Genomic DNA, 17,227 nt, shown 5'->3' with positions numbered 1-17,227 from the left:
TATTTATTATATAATTAAAAGCTTTTTATGAAAAAATTTCCATAAAAAGTACATATAAACCTAAATCTAAAAAATACTTATAAACCTAAACCAAATCTTACTTTTGTTACTTATAAACCTAAACCAAATCTTACTTTTGTATTCATCACTAAAGCAGTTCCAAGAGCAGGTAGTTTTTCAGTTATTAAATTTGCATCTTTGTCAAAAACTCTTTCCCAAGCTTTATTTTCTAATTCCTTATCTGCAATATGTCTTGATTCTGTATCTTTATTATCCCTATAGTATATATCATGTTCTTTACAAGCTTCGTCTAATGCATTTATACCTTTATCACCTCTTTCTAATCTTTCTTGTAACTTAGTAAAAGGTCCGCAAAATTCATAACCTGGTATATGTAACTCTGGAATTCCTTTCATGTTTAAAATTTTATTCATTAATCCTTTTCCATACTTTTCACTATTCCAAAATTTTGGTGGCAGCGTATTCAATATCTTTATCAAATAACCTATACCTTTTGGATCATTAGGTATAAATTGTATGAGTTTAGAATTAATCATATCCATAATACCTACTTTTTCATTATAAAAGTTATCATTTCCAGATTTTTCTTCTCCATCAATAACAATCAAGCGATCAATCAGTTTTCTCACATCATCCATCCGTATGTATTCTTTTGATAATTCGTTATATACCTTTATTCCTTCTCCAGATTTTGGTATCTTTTTTGAAGGTGTTGTTGGTTTTATATATTCATCCCAAATAGGTTTGATAATTTCTTTATATTTTTTACCTTTACTAGATTTTTGTTTTCTTGTATTCGGATCATTATTATGAAATGCAACACTAGAATCAATTACTATTTGTTTATATTTTTCTAGATCATCATCATTATAATTTGTTGGATTATGTTTTGTCAATAATTCCCATAAACCTTCTGTTCCTGTATAATGTCGATTATTAATAACTAAATCATCACCATGAATTTTAACTTCTGCATTTCCTATCATGTGTATAATTTTCCCATCTTCATCATATGGTTGTATTCCAAAACTTTTATCATCTCTAGTTGCATAATATCTTGAGGCAATCTTACCAAAATGAGTTGTTGCTAAAGATTCTATTCCTTCTACTTTATATTTAATTTGTTTTTTCATGTGTTTTATTTCTTCTGTTATAGGCGTATCACTTTCATTTATAGGACTATCATACATAGGTGGTGTTTCTAATAAGCTTGAATCCACTCTCGCACTTTTATACACAACTGGAACTAACTCTTGAATTAGATTTTTATTTTCTTCTGCTACTTTTGATATATCTTGCCCTAAATCTTTAATTGCATCAATAACAGGCTGATCTTGTTCTTTAAATTTTTCATACTTACTTCGATTACTTTGTTTAATTTCCTTAAATCTTCTAACAAGTTCTTTTAACTTAATATACTTCTTAGCTTTATTAACATCCATTTATTATATAAAGAAAAAATAAAAACATAACATAACATAACATAACATAACATATACGTTCACCTGCATCCATATACGTTTAGTTTACACTTTTAGAAATTCTTTAATTTTATTTCTATATTTACCATTATTCACCTTCCTAGTCATATCAATTGTTAAGAAACCATGTTCTTCACTCCAACACTTGCTACATAATAATTGTAATTTTTCAAACGACATATCAGATGCAACAAATTCATCATATATATGTTTTAAATTTACATTGTCCTGTCTAAATATACAAAGAAAGTTTAAGTTGTCCCTAATTAATTGTGTTGGTACTTTAGAATAGGTTTGTCCAAGATAGAAACAGTTCAAACCTTTATGACGACCTCGAGTAAAATATTCTCTAACGTGATTTTGTTCTTCTAATATAAAATCATCAAATACTACCACAGAATAGTCCTCACATTCATCTAATGGAATAATCTCTTCATTGTTTCCTTTTATTTATTGCTACTGTATCTTTAATATTACGTTCTATATCTCGAAAAAGTTGTATTAAGTGTTGGTATTTAGGTTGATTTAGACTTTTAGAATAGATATAAACATTTGCATATTTTAACCATTTAGGTGCCAACAAAAAATTATCAATCATTAACGTTGTTTTACCACAACCACTAGGCCCAACTATTAAACATCTTATATCATCATGTAACAACTCTCCATTCCTCTTTCTCTTCGCTGTTTCTTCTGTTAACCTTACTTTAATATCCCAATTATCCATTTTAATTATTTATTATATAATAAATGAAAGTATTTAATTTAAATGGTTATTCATCTATATTAAACATGTCTTTGCACTACCCATTTGAAAACGATTTAGAAGTAGCTGTTGCAGGATTTTACACAACATACTTAACTCCAAACATTACAGAAAAATAATAAATTAACGTTTTTTAACTTTCCTGGATATTCTGATCTTGCAAAACAACTTATAGTTCAACCTGGCCAATATAATTTAAAAGAGTTAGAAGAATATATTAAATCAAATCTTCCATACACTGGTGATACTTTTAAAAATATTAAATTTACTGAGGACAGAGAGAAAAATAGAGTTAAAATATTTAGCGGACCGTGTGATATAACCTTAGACACCATTAACACTGTATTAGGTTTTAGTGAAAAAACTTAGCTAGAAACACAGAACATGTTGGAGATAAGATACCAAAGTTTCACCCATTTGATACTATAAATATTCACTGTGATTTAGCAGAAGGTATGATTTTAAAACATAATGACACAACACACAACGAAACAGACTTAATTGCAACATTTAGAACAAATGCAGAGTTTAGAGAACCAATTATATATGAACCTAATGAAAAGATATTTTTCCCAATACATCACAATAAATTTAAAAATTTCAAAGTTTCAATTGAAGATGAGAATGGTGATTTGATTGATTTTGGTGGAGCTCGTATAACTGTTTTACTTGCTATTAAATAATTCAAATTATTATATAATAAATATGGATATATTTGGTAATACTAAAACGAGGACTACAAACTTCAATCATGTAAGTGAAGTTTCTACATCAAATAATATAACATGGGTTGATTTCAAAAACAAAAGACTTGTTAATGTAGGTGATGCAATTGACCAACATGATGTAGTAACTTTACAACAGCTAGATTCAATAAATAGTAATGTTAATAGTCAATTGGAAGGTGATAGAAACAAATTTGAAGATGTATTAAAAACATTACAAATCACATATATAAAGAAAGATGATTTTCAAAAGATTAGGATGGATAGTACTAAATTGATTATGCAAAAAGAAACTATAAATTTATTATGTCGATTGAGAACTAGAAATGTTCCAGATCCAATCTTTAGAATATTTAATCTCTCTAATGGTTACAAATATCTCTATAATGGAAAAATAATGCACATGGAATTAAGTTTGGAAAATACTTTCTAGAGATATATTTAGGTGATAATTTGATTGAAAATTTACCTGTAAACATTAAAAAGGGTGATATAATCACAATTAAACCAAATAAAAATTCAGCTATGGAAGAAGGTCAATTATTGTTTGTTGTAATATACATAGAAAGAGAGCTTTCATAAAACCTTTTGCTATATTCAATCTATATAACAACATTCTAATTCAATCTGTATAACAACATTCTAATTCAATCTATATAACAACATTCTAATTCAATCTATATATAACAATTCTAGATTGAATTATACAGATGAATTATAAATTATTTATATTGAATTATTGTTTGAATTATAGACTAAGTTATAGAATGTTATATTGATTAAATTATATAGATGAATAGTGTTTGAATTGTAGAAGTTATTATATAGATTGATTATAGATTGAAGTTCGTGATCAATTATAGTATTAATCAACAACAGCATTAATTAAAGTATTAATCAACAACAGCATTAATTATAGTATTAATCAACAAATGCCAACAACAGCATTAATTATAGTATTAATCATCAAATATTGACACCCGTTAATTATAGTATTAATCATCAAATATCGGCAACAGCATCAAACAAACATATGGTTGAATTATAGTTTGAATTAGGTCGATCTTTAGAATGATGTTGTTAGTTGAATTATAGTTTGAATTAGGTCGATCTTTAGAATGATGTTGTTAGTTGATATAGTGTTTGAATTGTAGATTGAGGCTAATAATTTTCCATATAATAAATAGTATGATGTATTGTGTTAAGTGTAAGAAATCAACAGATACAAAAATAGATAACATTAGAATAGAACAAACAAAGAATGGAAGATATATTAAGAAAGGTATATGTGTTGTATGTGGTACTAATAAATCCCAATTCATTAAAAAGCCCGATTGACTATATGAAGGTGAAGGTATTAGAGAAGACATTATAGAAGAAATTCATAAACCATCTAGAAAGAATTATCCTAGGTTAAGTGTTATTGTTAAAGGTATAGATGATTTATGGCAAGCAGATCTTGTGGAAATGGATAGTGGTGTGTTAAAAGGTGTTTCAAAATTAAATAAAGGTTATAAGTATTTGCTAACGATTATAGATGTGTTCTCAAAATATGCGTTTGCTGTTTCTGTTAAAGATAAAAGTGGTAAGAATGTTACAGAAGCATTTGAATCAGTGTTAAAAGTAAGAAAACCTAGTAACTTACAAACTGATCAAGGGAAAGAGTTTTACAATAAAGAATTTGAAGATTTGATGAGAAAAAACAACATTAATCATTACTCAACATATAGTGGTAAAAAAGCTTCTGTTGTTGAAAGATTTAACAAAACACTTTAAAAAAAATATGTGGAAGAAATTTACTGTTCAAGGTAATTATAAGTGGTTAAAAATATTGCAGTTTGGTTGATGAATATAATAACAAAGTACATAGAACAATTGGTGTGAAACCTGTAGAAGTGAATAAGAAAAATGAGCATGTGATATTGAAAAAAGTGTATAAGAAAGAATATAAGTCTGTTAAGTTAAAGTATAAGATTGGTGATTATGTTCGTATAAGTAAAATAAAGGTTTGTTTGAAAAAGGATATACACCAAATTGGTCAGCAGAAGTGTTTGTTATTAATGAGGTTATACCACCTAATCCACCAACATATAAAATTAAAGATTTAAACAATGAAGTTAAAGGAAGATTTTATGAACCAGAATTATTGAAAACTAAATATAAGGATGAGTATTTGGTTGAAAAAATATTGAGAAAGAAAGGTAATAAAGTGTTTGTTAAATGGTTAGGGTTTGATGATTCACATAATAGTTGGATAGATAAGAGTAATGTAATATTATAAATGTTATATTTTATGATTATTTCATAAAAGGTATAAATTGTTTATTAAATGGTTATGGTTTAATAATTTGCATAATAATTAAATAGATAAGAGTAATGTAATATTATAAATGTTATATTTTATGATTATTTCATAAAAGGTATAAATTGTTTATTAAATGGTTATGGTTTAATAATTTGCATAATAATTAAATAGATAAGAGTAATGTAATATTATAAATGTTATATTTTATGATTATTTCATTAAAGGTATAAATTGTTTATTAAATGGTTAGGGTTTAATAAATGATTAGGATTTTAGTAATTGCATAATAATTAAATAAATAAAAGTAGTATAATATTATAAATGCTATTTCATTAAAGGTATAAATTGTTTATTAAATGGTTAGGGTTTTAATAATTTGCATAATAATTAAATAAATAAAAGTAATATAATATTATAAATGCTATTTCATAAAAGGTATAAATTGTTTATTAAATGGTTAGGGTTTATTAAATGGTTAGGGTTTTAATAATTGCATAATAGTTAATTAAATAAAAGTAATATAATATTATAAATGTTATTTCATAAAAGTAATAAAGTGTTTATTAAATGGTTAGGGTTTATTACATGGTTAGGGCTTAATAATTTGCATAATAATTAAATAAATAAAAGTAATATAATATTATAAATGTTATCTTTTATAGTTATTTTATTAAAGGTAAATAGGATAAGAAGGTAAATGATAATTATGATGATGAGTGAGTTTATGAAAATGATTCAGTTCTTATCATATTAATAATGACTTTGATGGGGTGATCCCATAAAAGCCCTATACTAACACAACACACTAATATATGTAGACAATGGTAGGAGTGTACAAGTATTAGCAGTTGTGTTAGGAAAAATAAGTATGCTAATGTTGGTATATATAACATGAAAAAAATATTATGAAAATGAACTAAAAAATTTGGTAAATATATAAATAAACGATACAGTATTTTTTCATATAAGATGAGTATAAATAATGTTAATTTTACTGGTGAGGAGATGAAGGAGATGTCGGTTACAAAACTAAAACTAATATGTAAAGTCAAGAAAATCCGTAACTATAGTTCTTTAAATAAGAGTGAATTAATCAAAAAATCGAACAATATCAAAATGAACCAGATGAATTGAAAGTTATATACACAATGAAAGTTGATGAACTAAAAAACCATTGTAAAAGGAAAGGAATAAAAGGTTATTCTAAATTAAGAAAGGCTGAACTTATTGACCGTATTAAAAAATACGAAGATGAACAAAACAGATCACAAATTAGAAACATATTCCCATTTAAACAAGATGTTTTTGAAGAATCGAAACCACAACGAATACCAATTAAAGTAGAAACAAAGGAAACAGCAATACAGAAACGATTACAAACTAACACAATTGAAAACATAGGAGGATATAAAGATCCGGTGAAGCTTTTAAATATAAGTGGGAAAGTAGTTATTAACAAAATCAAGGAAGAATTAAAGCACCACCCATTAAAAGTCAACCTTGTATTCATTTGTGATTATATTAAAGATAAGGAAGTACAAGAACGCAATTTTAAAACTATGAATGAAAGAATATTACAATCAACTGACTTAGATGAATATATAACCCATGTTAAACAAAAACTATGTAGAGAAATGGAAGAAATTCAAGGTAGAGGATCAGGATGGACATTACATCAAATTAAACATTTATAAATCAGACTGAATAAATATGTAGCATTACGAGCTTCTTCATATATTGACCTTCCTAAACCAATTAAAGATAAGAAAGCAGTAATCAATATTAAAAATCAAGGTAATAAATGTTTCTTATATTCAATTGCAAGTTATTTAAAACCTATTGATAGATGTTCTCAATATCAACGACCTTCACACTATACAGATATTGTGAATGAGTTACAAGATAAATATTCTAATGGTATTGAATTTCCTGTACAATTAAAAGATATAGTAAAGTTTGAAAAGAGAAGTAACATATCCATTAACGTGTATAGTTATGATGATGAATATAATATATACCCACTTCAAATCACAAAAAATAAGCAGGACAAACACGTCAATTTATTATATGTAAAAGATGAAAATAATAGTCATTTTTGTTGGATAAAGGATTTATCGAGATTAATAAGAAGTCAAGTAACAAAACATAAGGAGAAATTGTACTTTTGTGATAGATGTTTGGTAAGACATTTTAGAAATGAGATGCAATTACAACAACATGAGCTATATTGTAAGGAGCATGAATCTGTTAGAATAGAACTTCCAAAACCATATGACAATCAAATACAATTCCAAACTTATAATAGATCATTAAGAGTACCATTTGCAACATATGCCGATTTTGAATGTTTGTTATGTAAAACTGTGAAGTATCAAAAGCATTTACCAATGAGTTTCTGTTATTACATCAAATATTCAAATGGTAAGTATAAAAGTCCTGTTAGTTATATTGGTTTAAATGCTGCAAAGGTGTTTGTGGAGAAGTTAAAACAAGAAACAATAGAAATAAAGAAAATATATAACCAAAAAGTTGAAATGATTGACCTAACTAAAGATGAGAACGAGATATATAATAATTCCAATAGTTGTCATATATGTGAGAGAAACTTGAATGATTTACCACCAGCAATTGAAAAACAAATAAATATGTTAAATAAAAAAATACAATTCGCTAAAGATAATGATAGCATGATTGAAAAGTTAGAAGAATGGAAACATGAATTAGGAAAATGTTTAAAGGATATAAATAAAAATAAAGCAAAAGTAAGAGATCATGATCATTTAACTGGAAAGTTTAGAGGTGCAGCTCACAGTTATTGTAACTTAAGCTATCGAAATCCTAATTTTATTCCAGTATTTATTCACAACTTAAGTGGTTATGATACTCACCTATTTGTTAAAGAACTTGCTTATGATAAGAATGAAATAAAACTAATTGCAAATAATGAGGAAAAATATATAACATACTCGAAATATGTGAAAGTTGATAAAAAGAATGGGATTAATTTACGATTTCTAGATTCATTTAGGTTTATGTCAAGGAGTTTAGCAGAACTAGCAAATAACCTTACAAAAGAACAATATAGAGAAGCGTCAAAGTATATCACTAATGATTTATTAGATTTAGTAATTAAAAAAGGTGTGTACCCATATGATTATATTGACTCAATTGAAAGATTAGAAGAAACAAAACTACCTTCAAAAGAAATGTTCTTTAATAAACTTACTAACACCCACATCAGTGATGAAGATTATGAGCATGCGAAAAATGTTTGGAAGTCATTCAATATTAAAAATCTAGGTGAATATACAGAACTTTATAACAAGACAGATGTATTAATATTAGCTGATGTATTTGAAAGTTTTAGAGATGTGTGTTTAAAAGCATATGGTTTAGATACTGCTTGGTATTTCACTGCTCCTGGTTTATCGTGGGATTCAATGTTAAAGATGACTAAGATTAAACTAGAAATGTTAACTGACTATGACAAAATATTAATGATAGAAAAAGGTATAAGAGGTGGAATTTCACAATGTAGTAAGAGATATGTAAAAGCAAATAATAAGCATATGAAAAATTATAACAAAGACGAACCTTCAAAGTATTTAGCTTATCTAGATGCAAATAATTTATATGGATGGGCTATGAGTCAATACATGCCTTACAAAGACTTTAAATGGGTTCAACCTTACATAAACATAATGAATATTCCAGATGATTCAGAAACTGGCTACATATTAGAAGTTGATTTAGAATATCCAGAATACTTACATGATAAACATACAGATCTGCCATTAGCTCCAGAAAATATGTGTCCACCAGGATCGAAACATTCAAAATTATTAACAACGCTTTACAATAAAGAAAGATATGTTATTCACTACAGAAACTTAAAATTGTATGTCACTTGGGATGATATTAAAGAAAATTCATACAGTATTAGAGTTCAAGCAATCAAACTGGTTAAAGGAATATATTGATCTAAATACAAATATGAGAACAAGTGCTAAGAATGATTTCGAGAAAGATTTTTACAAGTTAATGAACAATAGCGTATTTGGTAAAACAATGGAAAACATTAGAAAAAGGCCATCTATTACCTTAGAATGTGACCCAATGAGGGTGGAAAAGTTAATAGCAAAACCGAACTTTGATTACAGAACAATATTTACTGAAGATTTGTGTGCGATACATATGAAAAAAGACAAATTGACCTTCAACAAACCAATATATGTTGGTATGAGTGTGCTAGATTTATCATAACTATTAATGTATGACTTCCATTACAACATTATGAAACCTAAATATGATATTGATATAAACTTATGTTACACGGATACTGATAGTTTTATATATGAAATTAGTACAGATGACTTCTACAAAGACTTAAAGGAAATGGTTGATCTATTTGATACAAGTGATTATGGAAAGGATAATCAATATGGAATACCACTAGTAAACAAAAAAGTATTAGGAAAGATGAAGGATGAAAACAAAGGTAAAATAATGACCGAGTTTTTTGGGTTAAGATCAAAGATGTATGCCTTTAAAGTTGAGAATGAAGAGGAGAAGAAAGCAAAAGGAATAACGAAATGTGTAGTAGCAAAAGAGTTACAATTTGATGATTATAAGCAAACCCTATTCAATGATGTGAAAACATACAAAAATATAAATCTAATTCGAAGTTGTAAGCATGATGTATATACTATAGCTGTAAATAAGTTAGCATTAGATTCGAATGATGATAAAAGATATATACTAGAGGGTGGTATAAGTACATTAGCTTGGGGGCATTACAAGATATAGTTAAAATGTATTTATGTGTAGTTTAGTTTTAAGTCATATTTAATTAACTTTTATGTATAGTTTAGTTTTAGGTTATATTTAATTAACTTTTATGTATAGTTTAGTTTTTTAGGTCATATTTAATTAACTTTTATGTATAGTTTAGTTTTTTAGGTAAAATTTAGTTAACTTTTATGAGATGTGTAGTTGATAGGTGTTAGTGAGTAATTATGTATAGTTTTAAGTAAAATTTAGTTAACTTTTATGTGTGGTGTAGTTTAGTTTTAGGTCATATTTAATTAACTTTTATGTATAGTTTAGTTTTAGGTAAAATTTAGTTAACTTTTATGAGATGTGTAGTTGATAGGTGTTAGTGAGTAATTATGTATAGTTTAGTTTTTAAGTAAAATTTATATTTTTAAGTCATAAAAGTTGTTTTTGTAATTTTATCCTTAGACATAAGTAACCAGTAACGCGTTAGAAAAAAATTATAAGAAAATAGAAACCATTTACTGTTTGAATTTTGAAAATCGGTTAATATTTGATGAAGTTACAGCAAACTCAAAATTTCGGGAATTTTTACGGGGTTTATTTTTGAGTTTTCGGGAAAATGTTATTCTTTACAAAAGTCTTAAAATTTTATTTGAATTATGGTAATATTTTTATTTTTTCGTTTTAATGATATTTTGTAGAGATATTGAAAAAGGGAAAAATATCCTGTGGGCTATGCAACCATTTGTACATTTTGAAAAATTGGTTATGTTATTAGTATTCATTTACCGTTTGAATTTTTGAAATCGGTTAATTAGGGACCGAGGTATTAAATAATAACGTTATTTGGGGGTGTGACTGCAAGTGTTGCCCTCTCATTTTTAAAAATTATCATATTTATTAGAAATGGGGTGAATTCATCCCGATATGTTTTAAAGCGATATCTTGAAAAATTAAAATCCTGGAACGTTCCGAAAAAATATATTGAGTTGGAGACACTGACTTTTTTCTTTTTTTGAACATTGATGCTTAAACTAAATTTGTCGGTTAGATCGCCATATTCAAGCAGTTACTCACTTATTCAATAGATGGCGTTGCATGCGGTATGTTTCAGTTATAAAAGCTAGAGATTTGCGGACAGATTTTGCATCAAGGATTTTCTTCAAAGTGATGACCTTGAATCGAAAAAAGCGGGACAGACAACAAGCCGTGACAGCCAGGACGGACAGGTAGGACAGACAGTTTTGGTGTTGTTATTATTACATACTCAGAAGAAAGAGAGAAGAAAACGATACAAACCTTCTGTGTTGGGTTGTATAAATACAGGCGGCAAAATGGTGACATATAGGGTGATGATAGGGTGACATATAGTTAAAATGGAATAATAATAAATTTGTCTGCAGAATCCCCATTCCCTCACTACTAAAAATAAATAAGACATCAAGCTTCTCAAAAACAATTCTTTCTAGACTTATGAAATAATATAATTTGAATCGTAAACTGGATGTTTTCGAAGGCATTCTAGTAGGATAGAAATAGTTCACATTCAATTATCAAGAAATAAATCGTAGGAGTATAAAAAAATTTGCTACTGTCGTCTGGACTTTCATTTATTCTGAAAAGATATTGCATGTATTTTTTATTATTTGTGTTGTATATAGTATTTTGTATGTTTCCTTGTTTTATATATCTTATTTCTTTTGAGTCCTTGTCAATCTCAGTTTTATGTTGAACGCTATCAATAATTAAAATCAGTGACGTTATCAAATCATTGTTGAAGCGACTGTTTACGTTAAAATATTGTTCATTTGTGGTGAGCATTATCCGTTGTGTATATGAATAATGTTTTGTGACAGAATGTGGTATTATAGAAACAAATATAGTAAATAAACACATATGGTTTTTAATAACAAGTTTACGCAAGTGTATTCTGAAAATTCTGAGTCTAGATTGCATCATCTCTCTACGTCCACGCTACGTCTGACAACTTCGTGAATAACATCAGCGTGGAGATTTATATTGAAGGCTCGAATGATAAGTTGTCGATTATGACTCAAGAGTGTTGCAGTATTAATGTTGGTATTCTTATTTGAGTTCATTATTTCTTGATACACTATTTTCGGAGCTTGCGCTCCTGCTACGAGATTCCGGATAACGGGAGGTTATTAAAATTTTGTGCCATATTTTAACCACTAATACCCTCCGCCGTTACAATTGGGTCTTATGCAGAGTCGTTTCGATGTATGATTGGCGATATACTAAAGACCTGACTACTCCAAGAAGCAGAACTCATTAGTACGGTGTTAACTACACGTGAGAGCGAATCTGAATAAGGGCCACATCTTGAGGTCATTCCATACCGTTCTCCAACAAGTTGTGCACAGAGTTTCTCAACGTTACGGATAGGATTGCGAAGTGACATAATTACTACTATAACGATTATCTTGATTTTCAGATACGCTAACCAACACATTGTATAATTATGAGCATTGTTATACCAAATATTTTGTGAATATTGTTACAGAGTGTCCTCCAGCATAAACGTAACAAAATCCTTACGAGCGAAGATTAGATCTAAAATATTTTTAGTCGAAGGAAATTCTCATTGAACTTTCTTGCGATTGATAGCAGAAACAGAAATTTTGCAGGCACAATCCAGTATAAATTATTTAAGTAGTTTAGAAATTAAATATTAGATTAGCTATTTCGCTTTGGCAACGTATGAGAGCAATAGTCTGTAACCGTGTGCGTCTATACATACAGAATTTACGGTTTAGTTTGTTATAATGAATAACAGTTATAAATATTTACATGCGTTGCATTCCTTTTAATTCTCCACATTATGTGAAAGGTGAAAAGCAATGACGTTCTCGGGTAAGGCTAATTTAAACTTTTATGCACTACAATTTATATTATTGTGCCTACTTTCTGAAATACTTAGTGGCAACATTGCGCAATGATATACATACTTGATATAGGAAAAGTAACAAAGCCCTTCTTTTCTTACTCCCCCTTGCTTTCTCTCCACATTCCAATCTACATTTCAAAACCGTTTATTACTCCTACTCCACCTTGATATCGCATCTACGACAGTTCGCCTATATCGCCTCCATCCAGGTCCCTCTCCAAGCTCCGATTACGGAGCGGACCTCGGTACATAATCATTTTTTATGACCTCTCTACTCATTCTAACGTTCCCAGTTCTACTCTCTCGTATGCAACTTATGGCTCCGGACCTTTCAACATTTATTCACGACCCCGATTTCTCTCCTGATATTTTATGTTTTCTCTTTCTAAAATTCCCACGTTTCCCTGGAGTTCATAGTGCTCTATTTTCTCCGACGCTTTTGTCTTAATTTTCCAGAGTTTATTTCCTACCCAATTTGATCTTCCTTAATTTTTTATTTAGCTCCGTAAAATGCCGATAAATCTTGTTGGTGACAGTGGTAATATTCAAAAGTAATTTATGGTGCAGCGCAAGTGAAGTGAAGTGAACTAACAGAGGGAGTTCGACATGGCCGTTACGGCGAGGGCCTCGTATGTGGTTGTGCTCTGTGATGAAGAGAGTTGAGTGGGATCTCCTATACACCTACGCTACACTTACACTTTCTTTTACATTTACTCGTACATATATCACCTTCTTTCTTCTACTTACTCTCTGTTCTTTTTTCATTTTACACTTCCCACTTTCCTATAATTTTTGCCATGTTCAAATTGGCTTTCAGCTCTCTTTTACTGTCTGAACTTCTTTCCCGATTTTGACCTTTTCCTGACTATGACCTTTTCTCCGATTGTGTCCTTTCTTCCCAATTGTGTCCTGTATGTTAATCAATTTTGTTCCTGAATCGTAAATTCTCCGTGTCAGGTACATATTTGACCATTATGCAATCGTAGAACATACGCCTAGCGAACTGGTGCACCTACGTATTTGACCGGACACGACAAGACAAAAAACAAAGGCCCTTTAAAAAAACAGAGAAAACAAGAGAATTTTGAAGAGCAGTGATGCCAATTCAGCCTATTTTTGGATAAATCTAGCCTGTTTGGAGACGCATTTAGCTATACAAATTTACGAAATGCTTATAGTCTCAAATATAGCTCACTTTATAAGACTTTTTTGCCCTTTTTATTAGCCGTTAACACTAGAAGGACCAAAACTTTTATTCCCCTAGAAGTACCGAGCCGTCATTTTGACGGCTATTTAATTCCAAGAGATGTATGTATTTTTTCTTTATATTTCTCTTGTTTTAGCTTGAATTTGATCTGTTTAATTGACTAGCTTATGTTTTACGTAAGTTTTTCTTGTGATATAATACAGGGTGATCCACTAAACCCCGTCAATATTAAATATAATATTAATATCGGAAGTTCGCCCACAGGACAGTGACATGAAAAGTTAAAATAAAGGAATAATACTTATATTCCTACGTATGAAATCCTTTTCATACGAGTCACGTGATCACCCTTCCTGTCCTGTAGACATTGGCTGGGCTACTTTTCTTTAGCACAGACCCTGTGTATAATGAACCAAAATTATTAGTTTTATGTCGAACTTTTTATTACATGAAAGTAAATTTGCATTTTCAATATAATTTATTTCAACTTGTATACACTGAACTCAAGACAGCAACACTTTTCTCGGTCTTACACTTGTGTACTGTGAGTGTATTTTCTGATTTCTTTCCATAAACGTTTGTAGTGAACATATCCTTTTCTTTCTGATTCAAGAACATTTTGGGAAGTTCTCTTCTATTTGGACGCATACTACCAATAAAGGTCATCTGTCTCTTTTTCAAAGATTCGGCTAATTTTTAACCTGTAAGAAAAGTTATCGTAAGTAACATTCAGTCCTCTGTTGAGAAAATGATTCATCGTCTTCAGAACAATATATTCGCCTAACTGTAAGTCCCGACGTCGTTCGTAGTCGTTTTCCAGGTAGGGAATGCCTTTGAGTTCATACCGTGACATCACAACTGCAAGCAACCACATTTGAATGCAAATTTGCCAGGCTTGCTTATGGCATATATTATATGTATTTCCATCTCATCTTAGTAGAGAATAACTGTTCATCCACACAAACACTGAGTGGGTTTTACAGAGCCTGATACAATTCTCAATGAATAAGTTTTACACAGATGATGCCAAAGCAAGCTTGTTTGCTTTCAGCATTGAAGAGCTAAGGCACTTTTCATCAAATCGAAGATACTTCATTATTTCAAGAAATATCTTTCATTCCATGATCTTTCTGTAAAACACTGGTCCATAGCTTACGTTTTATAGTTCCTTTACCAGTATATCTGAAGCTACACGAAATTTCAATATTGCTAGAAATGAAACGGGTTCTGCGATTGACAGTGGCCAACGGGAATCTTGACGCTGTCTGAGCTTCAATAAAGGTGCATTTCAGAATGTTTCTCAGCATTGTCTCTTCTATGAACATGCGAAGAGCACTACCAAAATCACCATCTTCAATATGATGTAACACATAATATAACAAAGAGGTTTCTGGCGAAGGATGTCGTGTGAGGCATTACGCCCAGCATTGTTCTGTCTGTCCACTTTACTCCAACGTGTCCCATGACCTGCTATAAAGATATTTGATCGATTACTTCTGGAAACTTCTGTATCTGTTTCCCTCCTCTTATCCGAAGAAGTAGCTTGAGACACTGCATTCTCGCTACTACTGTTGTCTTCATCGAAGCAGTCTCCCTGTTGTTCTTCCAAGCGAAATTCATTTTCACTCAAATCTTAGAAAGCACGTAACATTTTATCATGTCTCATCTTGCTTTTGTAATTATTCATATGTACCTTCAAGAAAACATTTATTTCTACAGAGAACAATGTTACCAACGAGATACGAATATAATTGAAGAAGAAAATCATTCAAAGAAGTGCCATATATATTTTTCCGTACAGCTTTGAAAAGCAGAAATAAAACATATCAAATAGCAAACTCGTTGAAAAATTATGTAAAATATTTCAAAAGTATTACTTCCAACAGAGATACTACCATATAGCGTACAACCTATAAAACAGTCCACATCAACAACAAAATACAGTGTAACCTGTCTATGTTGGCCACCATCGGTTCCATCGAAAAGTGGCCAACTTATAGAAAATAAGTGTGATTTGTGTATTTTCAGAATAGGATTTCTAGTATTATTTGATTGTAAAATTTTAATAAGCAGTGGCACGACAGCTACTTATAAATAATGTATATAGAGTAATCGTAAAAATATAGTACTAGAAAATATTACTACAGTATGAAAGAGCGCCGATTTCTCTGTAAATTTGGGGGGCGGGATTCAGATTCGGAAGGTATATATATGAAGGTTTTAAGACAAATTGCACTCAAATTATACCAAATATTGTATACTCATAAATAAAATAGGGGCCACATGAGCTTTGGGGGGCCCGGGCTCCCTCGGTCCCAGGATCGGCGCTATTGATAGTATGTTTAATATATGTGCATAACTTTCTCTTCCTGAAAACTAGTCTGGTACATTGGATTATTCGGATTGAATACAATAACACAAACAACCGTGAAATAGAAGTGTATGTACTCAGTTTATTGAAATTGATATTATAGCACACTGAGTTATTCAGATTGAAAACCAGAAAAGATAAGTTATAATTTGGGAAATTCATTTGCAATTTATATGACTTCTTTTCAGTTGTTACTGAATGGTGGTTCATTCTAGACATATTAGCTTTATTCTTTTTGGCAGATATGCACATTCTAATATTGTAGTTAACTACCTCTTGTTAATGACAAGAAATGTTTCTCACGGAGCAAAAGATGTTTTGAGAAAATCTTGAGGGAATTCATATCTCAAAAATTCCGCTATTTTTTGACAAGCCGACAGGTGCCAATAGCTGACAATCGAGATGGTTAGTTTTAACCTTGAGAATTTTCCGGCATTACTAAAGCCCTCCACTGATGAGAGGAGCTGATATAGCTAATGGTTTTACAAAACGGACAGGGTAAACAAATACGTACGACCATTTCCTGAATTCCTGTACGTGCTTTTTCTTATTCACATCTTCCTTCACCACCCTTTATGAGGGTAGTGTTCTGGCCATTGACCTCCAAGAACAAATCGTGCGAATCTATGCTTCTTTGTGTCCAGTCACAGATACAAAACATTTGCCT

This window comes from Thermobia domestica, chromosome 1 (assembly GCF_964235325.1).
Source record: "Thermobia domestica chromosome 1, izTheDome1.hap1.1, whole genome shotgun sequence".
Classification (NCBI taxonomy): domain Eukaryota; kingdom Metazoa; phylum Arthropoda; class Insecta; order Zygentoma; family Lepismatidae; genus Thermobia; species Thermobia domestica.
The sequence above is the reverse complement of the archived record's forward strand: the minus strand, read 5'-3'. Positions refer to the sequence as shown.